Source organism: Arachis stenosperma, chromosome 9 (genome assembly GCF_014773155.1).
Source record: "Arachis stenosperma cultivar V10309 chromosome 9, arast.V10309.gnm1.PFL2, whole genome shotgun sequence".
NCBI classification, from domain to species: domain Eukaryota; kingdom Viridiplantae; phylum Streptophyta; class Magnoliopsida; order Fabales; family Fabaceae; genus Arachis; species Arachis stenosperma.
The window spans coordinates 131,424,165-131,437,246 of record NC_080385.1 but is presented as its reverse complement, the minus strand read 5'-3'; the positions used below and the strand labels follow the sequence as shown (position 1 = coordinate 131,437,246).

Sequence of the window (13,082 nt, the reverse complement as noted above, 5' to 3'; positions counted from 1 at the left end):
TGTAATGGTCTTCAATCTTCACCAAAACATTCTATACAAGTCCATGAGCTTGTTTTCTTGAATTGTCTGCCATCTCTAATGAGATTTGCAGCTTGCACCTCAAAGATCCCTAATTTCTCCATTACAGAGAGGGGCATGAGGTTTACACTTGACCCTAAGTCACACAAGGCCTTCTTGAAGGTCATGGTGCCTATGGTACAAGGTATAGAAAACTTCCCAGGATCTTGCCTCTTTTGAGCAGTTTCTGCCTAGACAAGTCATCCAGTTCTTTGGTGAGCAAAGGTGTTCATCCTCCCAAGTCATTTCCAAATAACTTGTTTAGCTCATGATTGCTCCAAGGTATTTAGCAACTTGCTCTTCAGTGACATACTCATCCTCTTCAGAGGAAGAATACTCATCAGAGCTCATGAAAGGCAGAAGTAAGTCCAATGGAATCTCTATGGTCTCATTTTGAGCTTCAGATTCCCATTGTTCCTCATTGAGGAACTCAGAGGAGATTGGTACACGCCCACTGAGGTCTTCCTCAGTGGCGTCCTCCTCCTCTTTCTCTCCATATTCGGCTATGTCTATGGCTTTGCACTCTCCTTTTGGATTTTCTTCTGTATTACTTGGGAAAGTACTAGGAGGGAGTTCAGTAATTTTCTTGCTCAGCTGTCCCACTTGTCCTTCCAAATTTCTAATGGAGGACCTTGTTTCATCATGAAACTTTGAGTGGTCTTTATTAGATCAGAGACCATTGTTGCTAAGTCAGAGGGTTCTGCTTAGAACTCTCTGTCTGTTTGCTGAGAACATGATGGAAAAGGCTTGCCATTGCTAAACCTGTTTCTTCCACCATTATTGTTGTTGAAACCTTGTTGAGGTCTTCTTTGATTCTTCCATGAGAAATTTGGGTGATTTCTCCATGAAGAATTATAGGTGTTCCATAGGGTTCTCTAGGTAATTCACCTCTTCCATTGAAGGGTTCTCAGGATCATAAGCTTCTTCCTCAGATGAAGCCTCCTTAGTACTGCTTGGTGCATTTTGCATTCCAGACAGACTTGAGAAATCAAATTGACTTGTGAGTCAATATCTTGTTCTGAGCCAGTATGGCATTCGAGCATCAATCTCAAGAAACTCCTTTCTTCTGATTAGTCCCATTGTTTCACGGATTCCTTTCAGAAGTGTACATGAATTGGTTTTGCAAACCATTTCAATCAGCTCTTGAGCTTCTGTAGGCGTCTTCTTCAAATGAAGAGATCCTCCAGCAGAGCTATCCAAAGACATCTTGGATAGTTCAGAGAGACCATCATAGAAAATACCTATGATGCTCCATCAGAAAGCATGTCAGAAGGACATTTTCTGATCAATTGTTTGTATCTTTCCAAGCTTCATAGAGGGATTCTCCATCCTTCTGTCTGAAGGTTTGGACTTCCACTCTAAGCTTACTCCATCTTTGAGGTGAAAGAACTTTGCCAAGAAGGCATTGACTAGCTTTTCCCAAGAGTCCAGGCTTTCTTTAGGTTGAGAATCCAACCATATTCTAGCTCTGTCTCTTACAGCAAAAGGGAATAGCATCAGTCTATAGACCTCAGGGTCTACCCCATTAGTCTTGACTGTGTCACAGATTTGCAAGAATTCAGCTAAGAACTGATGAGGATCTTCCAATGGAAGTCCATGGAACTTGCAATTCTGTTGCATTAGAGAAACTAATTGAGGCTTAAGCTCAAAGTTGTTTGCTCCAATGGCAGGGATAGAGATGCTTCTCCCATAGAAGTCGGGAGTAGGTGCAGTAAAGTCACCCAGCACCTTCCTTGCATTGTTGGCATTGTTGTTGTTTTCGGCTGCCATGTGTTCTTCTTCTTTGAAGAATTCGGTCAGGTCCTTTAAAGAGAGTTGTGCTTTAGCTTCTCCTAGCTTTCTCTTCAAGGTCCTTTCAGGCTCAGGATCAGCCTCAACAAGAATGCCTTTGTCTTTGTTCCTGCTCATAAGAAAGAGAAGAGAACAAGAAAATGTGGAATCCTCTATGTCACAGTATAGAGATTCCTTTAGGTGTCAGAAGAAAAGAAGAGTAGAAGACAGAAGTAGAAAATTCGAACTTATCAAAGAAGATGGAGTTCGAATTTTGCATTAAGGAATAGTGTTAGTCCATAAATAGAAGGATGTGAGAAGAAGGAAGTAATTTCGAAAATTGAGTAAAAGATTTTGAAAACATTTTGAAAAAACACTTAATTGATTTTCGAAAATAAGAGTGGAAAAGAAATCAAGTGATTTTTGAAAAAGATTTTTAAATTAGAAATAAAAAGATTGATTGAAAAATTTTGAAAAGATGTGGTTAAGAAGATATGATTGGTTTTAAAAAGATGTGATTGAGAAGATATGATTTGAAAACAATTTTAAAAAGATATGATTTGAAAACAATTTTGAAAAGATATGATTTTAAAAATTAATGACTTGCCTAACAGAAAAGATATGATTCAACATAAAACCTTCCTCAACAGAAAAGGCAAAAATGTTCAATCAAATCATTATTGTTAGTAAGTATCTTTGAAAAGGAAAGAAATTGATTTTGAAAACATTTGATTGAAAAGATATGATTTGAAAAAGATTTGGTTTTGAAAAACTTTGAAAACTTGAAAAAAAATTGATTTTGAAAACAAAATCTTCCCCCTTGCCATCCTGGCGTTAAACGCCCAGAATGGTGCACATTTTGGCGTTTAACGCCCAAACCTATACCTTTTTGGGCGTTAAACGCCCAACCAGGCACCCTGGCTGGCGTTTAAACGCCAGTCTGTCTTCTTCACTGGGCATTTTTGAATGCCCAGCTTTTTCTGTGTGATTCCTCTGCAGTATGTTCTGAATCTTCAATTCTCTGTATTATTGACTTGAAAAGACACAAATTAGAAATATTTTTGGATTTTTAATAATAAGGAAAAATAAAAATGCAACAAGAATCAAATAACAATGCATGCAAGACACCAAACTTAGCAGTTTGAACACTACTGACACTAATGCATATGAGACACACAAAACACTCAAGTCAAGAGAATTTAAAGATCAAAACAAGGAAATCATCAAGAACAACTTGAAGATTAATTAAGACACATGCATAAATGCAAAAACATGCAATTGACACCAAACTTAACATGAGACTCTAGACTCAAACAAGAAATATTTTTGGATTTTATGATTTTGTACTTTTTTTGAATTTTTTCGAAAATTATATGAAAAAGAAAATAAAGGTATCAAAATTCTTAATGAGAATTCCAGGAATCATGCAATGTTAGTCTAAAGCTTTAGTCTAAAGGAATTAGACATAGCTAGCTAAGCTTCAGCAGGACATTGCATTCAAGAGCTAAATTGATGAGGATCAATCAGCTTTGGTGATGATAAGAACATCACCTTGAAACACTAGAATTCATTCTTAAGAACTCTGAAAAAAATAATACCTAATCTAAGCAACAAGATGAACCGTCAGTTGTCCATACTCGAACAATCCCCGGCAACGGCGCCAAAAACTTGGTGCGCGAAATTGTGATCACTACAACTTCACACAACTAACCAGCAAGTGCACTGGGTCGTCCAAGTAATACCTTACGTGAGTAAGGGTCGATCCCACGGAGATTGTTGGTATGAAGCAAGCTATGGTCACCTTGTACATCTCAGTCAGGCAGACTCAAATGGGTATAGATGATGAATAAAACGTAAAGATAAAGATAGAGATACTTATGTATATCATTGGTGTGAGAGCTTCAGACAAGCGTATGAAGATGCCTTCCCTTCCGTCTCTCTGCTTTCCTACTGCCTTTATCCAATCCTTCTTACTCCTTTCCATGGCAAGCTCGTGTAGGGTTTCACCGTTGTCAATGGCTACCTCCCATCCTCGCAGTGAAAGCTAATGCACGCACTCTGTCACAGTGCTGCCAATCACCGGTTTGGTTCCCTCCCCTACCGGAATAGAATCCCTCTTTGCGTCTGCACTAACGCCCAGTAGGTTACAGGTTGAAGCACGTCACAGTCATTCAGTCATTGAATCCTACTCAGAATACCACAGACAAGGTTTAGACCTTCCGGATTCTCTTGAATGCCGCCATCAGGTCCTGCCTATACCACAAAGATTCCGATTAAAGAATCCAAGAGATATTCACTAAGCCTCAGATGCTTGTAGAACAAGAGTGGTTGTCAGTAACTTTGTTCATGGGTGAGAATGGTGATGGGCGTCAATCATCACCTTCATCAAGTTGAAGAACAAGTGATATCTTGGACAAAGAACAAGCGGAATTGAATAGAAGAACAATAGTAATTGCATTAATACTCGAGGTACAGCAGAGCTCCACACCTTAATCTATGGTGTGTAGAAACTCCACCGTTGAAAATACATAAGAACAAGAGTGATCATTGGTTTCGGCCCCAGAGAGGGAACCAGAAGAACCAAGATCTGATCTAAGAACTAGATGTCCAAAGATGATAAATACAATAGCAAAAGGTCCTATATATAGAGAACTAGTAGCCTAGGGTGTACAGAGATGAGTAAATGACATAAAAATCCACTTCCGGGCCCACTTGGTGTGTGCTTGGGCTGAGCAATGAAGCATTTTCGTGTAGAGACTCTTCTTGGAGTTAAACGCCAGCTTTTATGCCAGTTTGGGCGTTTAACTCCCAATTAGGTGCCAGTTCCGGCGTTTAACGCTGGAATTTCTTGAGGTGACTTTGAACGCCGGTTTGGGCCATCAAATCTTGGGCAAAGTATGGACTATCATATATTGCTGGAAAGCCAAGGATGTCTACTTTCCAACGCCATTGAGAGCGCGCCAATTGGGCTTCTGTAGCTCCAGAAAATCCACTTTGAGTGCAGGGAGGTCAGAATCCAACAGCATCTGCTGTCCTTTTGAGTCTCTGGATCAGATTTTTGCTCAGGTCCCTTAATTTCAGCCAGAAAATACCTGAAATCACAGAAAAACACACAAACTCATAGTAAAGTCCAGAAAAGTGAATTTTAACTAAAAACTAATAAAAATATAATAAAAACTCAACTAAAACTACCAAAAACATACTAAAAACAATGCCAAAAAGCGTACAAATTATCCGCTCATCAGCAGCCAAAGCCCAGAAAGATAAAGGCGGTTCCCTTGAAGATAAGATGACCTCACTTAAAGATAAGACAAAGATAAGATAAGATAACTAACTTATCTTAGCCACAGGAGGCCACATCTCACCATTATAAATACACTGGAGCACCCATGTATAACTCATACTCTGATTCTACTCAATACCTGCTTAATACCCTTGCTAACTTAAGCATCGGAGTCCCTTGCAGGTACCCCCCACCCTTCGGGGATGAAGGATCAGCACCATCACCAGGTCCAACAAGTCGAACACACCAACTTTGGCCGCTACACACCTGCCGGACACGTCGGCTCCGACCAGCACAGAAGATCTCGTCTGAGATCGACCTACAGTTTCAGGTAACCCCCGAAACATTGGCGCCGTTGCCGGGGAACCTGGAAGTCATCCCATCACCATGGCGGACAACCATGACAACGACCATGATTCAGATCTAGAGGATAGAACGCCGCACAAAGACACGGATATTACACCAAAAGATACTCCTCAACCCAACAAAGGCGAGAATTCGCCAAACGAGGAGGCCATGGAGGCACTTCTAGATCGCTTAAAGTAACTCAAAAAAGAAGACGAGCATCAACGAGAAGCCAAGAAGGACCTCCGAAGGGAAACTAGGCGATGCCAAGAGTTAAAAGATAAGCTCTTAAAACTCGAAGCTGATCTCAAAACCAAGACGGCTCGATCCAGTCACAAAGATAGCCCCCACAAAGATCAAGACCCATTCACCAAAAGAGATCATGAAAGCTAAAGTCCCAAAGGACTTCAAAGCTCCCGACATGACCCCGTACGACGGCACATCAGATCCCAACCATCACCTCAGCAACTTCAGAAGCAGAATGTACCTCACCGACGCCTCAGATGACGTTCGTTGTAAAGCTTTTCCAACAACTCTCACGAAGACAACAATCAGATGGTTCGACCACCTACCTCCAAAATCCATCTCAAGTTTTGATGACCTAGCAATAAGATTCCTCGTCAGGTTCTCCATCCAGAAGGATAAAGCCAAGCACGCCCCCAGTCTATTAGGAATCAAGCAAGGAGATCGGGAAAAGCCTTCACAGCTATATGGAAAGATTCAACAAAGCGTGCTCAGACATACAAAGTCTGCCAACAAAAGCAGCTATCATGGGCCTCATCAATGGCTTGCGAGAAGGACCTTTTAGCCAATCTATATCGAAAAAGTACTCAACATCTCTAAACGAGGTTCAAGAAAGGGCGGAAAAATATATGAATATGGAGGAGAACTCTCGATTGGGAGATGGTGCACGAAATTGTGATCATCAATGGCGCCATCAACATGGTACGCTCATTGCAATCTCAACTCTCTATCACAACACCGCACAACTAACCAGCAAGTGCACTGGGTCGTCCAAGTAATAAACCTTACGCGAGTAAGGGTCGATCCCACGGAGATTGTTGGTATGAAGCAAGCTATGGTCACCTTGTAAATCTTAGTCAGGCAGACTCACATGGGTATAGATGATGAATGAAACATAAAGATAAAGATAGAGATACTTATGTATATCATTGGTGAGAGCTTCAGATAAGTGTATGAAGATGCTTTCCCTTCCGTCTCTCTGCTTTCCTACTGTCTTCATCCAATCCTTCTTACTCCTTTCCATGCCAAGCTTATGCAAGGGTTTCACCGTTGTCAGTGGCTACCTCCCATCCTCTCAGTGGAAATGTTCAACGCACCCTGTCACGGCACGGCTATCCATCTGTCGGTTCTCGATCAGGCCGGAATAGAATCCAGTGATTCTTTTGCATCTGTCACTAACGCCCCGCCCTCAGGAGTTTGAAGCACGTCACAGTCATTTAATCATTGAATCCTACTCAGAATACCACAGACAAGGTTAGACCTTCCGGATTCTCTTGAATGCCGCCATCAGTTCTTGCCTATACCACGAAGACTCTGATCTCACGGAATGGCTGGCTCGTTTATCAGGCGAGCACTCGGTTGTCAGGCGATCAACCATGCATCGTGTATCAGGAATCCAAGAGATATTCACTCAATCTAAGGTAGAACGGAGGTGGTTGTCAGTCACACGTTCATAGGTGAGAATGATGATGAGTGTCACGGATCATCACATTCATCAAGTTGAAGAACAAGTGATATCTTGGAACAAGAACAAGCTGAATTGAATAGAAGAACAATAGTAATTGCATTAATACTCGAGGTACAGCAGAGCTCCACACCTTAATCTATGGTGTGTAGAAACTCCACCGTTGAAAATACATAAAAACAAGGTCTAGGCATGGCCGTGAGGCCAGCCTCCCAGTGATCTAAAGATACAAAATGATCAAAAGATGATCTAAGATCCAAAGATGTCAAATACAATAGTAAAAGGTCCTACTTATAGGGAACTAGTAGCCTAAGGATTACAAAGATGAGTAAATGACATAAAAATCCACTTCCGGGCCCACTTGGTGTGTGCTTGGGCTGAGCAATGAAGCATTTTTCGTGTAGAGACTCTTCTTGGAGTTAAACGCCAGCTTTTGTGCCAGTTTGGGCGTTTAACTCCCATTTTGGTGCCAGTTCCGGCGTTTAACGCTGGAAATTCTGAGGGTGACTTTGAACGCCGGTTTGGGCCATCAAATCTTGGGCAAAGTATGGACTATCATATATTGCTGGAAAGCCCAAGATGTCTACTTTCCAACGCCGTTGAGAGCGCGCCAATTGGGCTTCTGTAGCTCCAGAAAATTCACTTCGAGTGCAGGGAGGTCAGAATCCAACAGCATCTGCAGCCCTTTTCAGTCTCTGAATCAGATTTTTGCTCAGGTCCCTCAATTTCAGCCAGAAAATACCTGAAATCACAGAAAAACACACAAACTCATAGTAAAGTCCAGAAAAGTGATTTTAAACTAAAAACTAATAAAAATATACTAAGAACTCAACTAAAACTACTAAAAACATACTAAAAACAATGCCAAAAAGCGTATAAATTATCCGCTCATCACAACACCAAACTTAAATTGTTGCTTGTCCTCAAGCAACTGAAAATCAAATAAGATAAAAAAGAAGAGAATATGCAATGAACTCCAAAAACATCTATGAAGATCAGTATTAATTAGATGAGCGGGGCTTTTAGCTTTTTGCCTCTGAATAGTTTTGGCATCTCACTTTATCCTTTGAAATTCAGAATGATTGGCTTCTTTAGGAACTCAGAATCCAGATAGTGTTATTGATTCTCCTAGTTAAGTATGATGATTCTTGAACACAGCTACTTATTGAGTCTTGGCTGTGGCCCAAAGCACTCTGTCTTCTAGTATTACCACCGGATACATACATGCCACAGACACATAATTGGGTGAACCTTTTCAGATTGTGACTCAGCTTTGCTAGAGTCCCCAATTAGAGGTGTCCCGGGTTCTTAAGCACACTCTTTTTGCCTTGGATCACAACTTTATTTCTTTCTTTTTCTCTTTCTCTCTTTTTTTTTTCGTCTCTCTTTTCTCTCTCTTTTTTTTTTGTATTCACTGCTTTTTCTTGCTTCAAGAATCATTTTTATGATTTTTCAGATCCTCAGTAACATGTCTCCTTTTTCATCATTCTTTCAAGAGCCAACATTCATGAACCACAAATTCAAAAGTCATATGCACTGTTCAAGCATACATTCAGAGAACAAAAGTATTGCCACCACATCAATATAATCAATCTGTTATAAAATCTCAAATTCATGCAATTCTTCTCTTTTTCAATTAAGAACATTGTTTATTTAAGAAAGGTGATGGATTCATAGGACATTCATAACTTTAAGGCATAGACACTAAGACACTAATGATCATAAGCCAGAAACATGGACAAACATAAAGCACAATTTTCGAAAAAAAAACAAGAAAATAAAGAACAAGGAGATTAAAGAACGGGTCCACCTTAGTGATGGCGGCTTGTTCTTCCTCTTGAAGGTCTTATGGAGTGCTTGAGCTCCTCAATGTCTCTTCCTTGTCTTTGTTGCTCCTCTCTCATGATTCTTTGATCTTCTCTAATTTCATGGAGGATGATGGAGTGTTCTTGATGCTCCACCCTTAGTTGTCCCATGTTGGAACTCAATTCTCCTAGGGAGGTGTTAATTTGCTCCCAATAGTCTTGTGGAGGAAAGTGCATCCCTTGAGGCATCTCAGGGATCTCATGATGAGAGGGATCTCTTGTTTGCTCCATCCTCTTTTTAGTAATGGGCTTGTCCTCATCAATGGGGATGTCTCCTTCTATGTCAACTCCTACTTATAGAGTTCTTGGGCTATAACCTCATGAACTTCCACTTCTTCTCCAATCATGATGCTATGGATCATGATGGCTCGGTCTAGAGTGACTTCGGACCGGTTGCTAGTGGGAATGATTGAGCGTTGGATAAACTCCAACCATCCTCTAGCCACGGGTTTGAGGTCATGCCTTCTCAATTGAACCGGCTTCCCTCTTGAATCTCTCTTCCATTGGGCGCCCTCTTCACAAATGTCAGTGAGGACTTGGTCCAACCTTTGATCAAAGTTGACCCTTCTTGTGTAAGGATGTTCATCTCCTTGCATCATAGGCAAGTTGAATGCCAACCTCACATTTTCCGGACTAAAATCCAAGTATTTCCCCCGAACCATAGTAAGCCAATTCTTTGGATCCGGGTTCACACTTTGATCATGGTTCTTGGTGATCCATGCATTGGCATAGAACTCTTGAACCATTAAGATTCCAACTTGTTGAATGGGGTTGGTAAGAACTTCCCAACCTCTTCTTCGAATCTCATGTCGGATCTCCGGATATTCACTCTTTTTGAGTGAAAAAGGGACCTCGGGGATCACCTTCTTCAAGGCCACAACTTCATAGAAGTGGTCTTGATGCACCCTTGAGATGAATCTATCCATCTCCCATGACTCGGAGGTGGAAGCTTTTGCCTTCCCTTTCCTCTTTCTAGAGGTTTCTCCGGCCTTGGATGCCATAAATGGTTATGGAAAAACAAAAAGCAATGCTTTTACCACACCAAACTTAAAAGGTTTGCTCGTCCTTGAGCAAAAGAAGAAAGAAAAGAGTAGAAGAAGAAGAAATGAGGAAGAAGGGAATGGCTTTGTGTTCGGCCAAAGGGGGAAGAAGTGGTGTGTAGATTGTGTGAAAATGAAGAGGTGAAGAAGGGTTTATATAGGAGAGGGGGGCTCATGGTTCGGTCATGTATGGGTGGGTTTGGGAGGGAAAGTGGTTTGAATTTGAGGGGTGAGGTAGGTGGGGTTTTATGAAGGATGGATGTGAGTGGTGAAGAGAAAGATGGGATTTGATAGGTGAAGGGTTTTTGGGGAAGAGGTATTGAGGTGATTGGTGAATGGGTGAAGAAGAAAGAGGGTGGTGGGGTTGGTGGGGATCCTGTGGGGTCCACAGATCCTGAGGTGTCAAGGAAAAGTCATCCCTGCACCAAATGGCATGCAAAATTGCGTTTTTAGCCAATTCTGGCGTTAAACGCCGGGCTGGTGCCCCTTTCTGGCGTTTAACGCCAGGTTCTTGCCCTTTCCTGGCGTTTAACGCCAGTCTGGTGCCCCTTTCTGGCGTTAAACACCCAGAATGGTGCCAGACTGGGCGTTAAACGCCCATCTGCTAACCTTACTGGCGTTTAAACGCCAGTAGGTTCTTCCTCCAGGGTGTGCTATTTTTCTTCCTGTTTTTCATTCTGTTTTTGCTTTTTCAATTGATTTTGTGACTTCTCATGATCATCAACCTACAGAAAACATAAAATAACAAAGGAAAATAGATAAAATATAACATTGGGTTGCCTCCCAACAAGCGCTTCTTTAATGTTAGTAGCTTGACAGAGGGCTCTCATGGACCCTCACAAATGATCAGAGCAATGTTGGAACCTCCCAACACCAAACTTAGAGTTTGAATGTGGGGGTTCAACACCAAACTTAGAGTTTGGTTGTGGCCTCCCAACACCAAACTTAGAGTTTGACTGTGGGGGCTCTGTTTGGCTCTGTTTTGAGAGAAGCTCTTCATGCTTCCTCTCCATGGTGACAGAGGGATATCCTTGAGCCTTAAACACTAAGGATTCCTCATTCACTTGAATGATCAGTTCACCTCTATCAACATCAATCACAGCCTTTGCTGTGGCTAGGAAGGGTCTGCCAAGGATGATAGATTCATCCATGCACTTCCCAGTCTCTAGGACTATAAAATCAGCAGGGATGTAATGGTCTTCAATCTTCACCAAAACATCCTCTACAAGTCCATAAGCTTGTTTTCTTGAGTTGTCTGCCATCTCTAGTGAGATTCTTGCAGCTTGTACCTCAAAAATCCCTAGCTTCTCCATTACAGAGAGAGGCATGAGGTTTACACTTGACCCTAAGTCACACAGAGCCTTCTTGAAGGTCATGGTGCCTATGGTACAAGGTATTGAAAACTTCCCAGGATCTTGTTTCTTTTGAGGTAATTTCTGCCTAGACAAGTCATCCAGTTCTTTGGTGAGCAAAGGAGGTTCTTTCTCCCAAGTCTCATTACCAAATAACTTGTCATTTAGCTTCATGATTGCTCCAAGGTATTTAGCAACTTGCTCTTCAGTGACATACTCATCCTCTTCAGAGGAGGAATACTCATCAGAGCTCATGAATAGCAGAAGTAAGTTCAATGGAATCTCTATGGTCTCATTTTGAGCCTCAGATTCCCATGGTTCCTCATTAGGGAACTCATTAGAGGTCAGTGCACGCCCATTGAGGTCTTCCTCAGTGGCGTTCACTTCCTCTCCTTCTTCTCCAAATTCGGCTGTGTTGATGGCCTTGCACTCTCCTTTTGGATTTTCTTCTGTATTACTTGGAAGAGTACTAGGAGGGAGTTCAGTAATTTTCTTTCTCAGCTGTCCCACTTGTGCCTCCAAATTCCTAATGGAGGACCTTGTTTCAGTCATGAAACTTTGAGTGGTTTTGATTAGATCAGAGACCATGGTTGCTAAGTCAGAGGGATTCTACTTAGAATTCTCTGTCTGTTGCTGAGAAGATGATGGAAAAGGCTTGCCATTGCTAAACCTGTTTCTTCCACCATTATTGTTGTTGAAACCTTGTTGAGGTCTCTGTTGATCCTTCCATGAGAAATTTGGATGATTTCTCCATGAAGAATTATAGGTGTTTCCATAGGGTTCTCCTAGGTAATTCACCTCTTCCATTGAAGGGTTCTCAGGATCATAAGCTTCTTCTTCAGATGAAGCCTCTTTAGTACTGCTTGGTGCATTTTGCATTCCAGACAGACTTTGAGAAATCAAATTGACTTGTTGAGTCAATATTTTATTCTGAGCCAATATGGCATTCAGAGTATCAATCTCAAGAACTCCTTTCTTCTGATTAGTCCCATTGTTCACAGGATTCCTTTCAGAAGTGTACATAAATTGGTTATTTGCAACCATTTCAATTAGCTCTTGAGCTTCTGTAGGCGTCTTCTTCAGATGAAGAGATCCTCCAGCAGAGCTATCCAAAGACATCTTGGATAGTTCAGAGAGACCGTCATAGAAAATACCTATGATGCTCCATTCAGAAAGCATGTCAGAAGGACATTTTCTGATCAATTGTTTGTATCTTTCCCAAGCTTCATAGAGGGATTCTCCATCCTTCTGTCTGAAGGTTTGGACTTCCACTCTAAGCTTACTCAATTTTTGAGGTGGAAAGAACTTTGCCAAGAAGGCATTGACTAGCTTTTCCCATGAGTCTAGGCTTTCTTTAGGTTGTGAGTCCAACCATGTCCTAGCTCTGTCTCTTACAGCAAAAGGGAATAGCATAAGTCTGTAGACCTCAGGGTCAACCCCATTAGCCTTGACAGTGTCACAGATTTGCAAGAATTCAGCTAAGAAATGATGAGGATCTTCCAATGGAAGTCCATGGAACTTGTAATTCTGTTGCATTAGAGAAACTAATTGAGGCTTAAGCTCAAAGTTGTTTGCTCCAATGGCAGGGATAGAGATGCTTCTCCCATAGAAGTCGGGAGTAGGTGCAGTAAAGTCACCCAGCACCTTCCTTGCATTGTTGGT

The 13,082-nt window shown here is 41.5% G+C and overlaps 1 non-coding gene across 1 annotated transcript; it reads left to right on the top strand.

Moving 5' to 3' along the window:
- The first annotated feature begins 12,593 nt into the window (after positions 1 to 12,593).
- Positions 12,594 to 12,701, top strand: LOC130953899 (small nucleolar RNA R71). Its single transcript, XR_009076060.1, has one exon. It is a non-coding gene; the product is annotated as a small nucleolar RNA R71 (small nucleolar RNA).
- Positions 12,702 to 13,082: the final 381 nt, after the last annotated feature.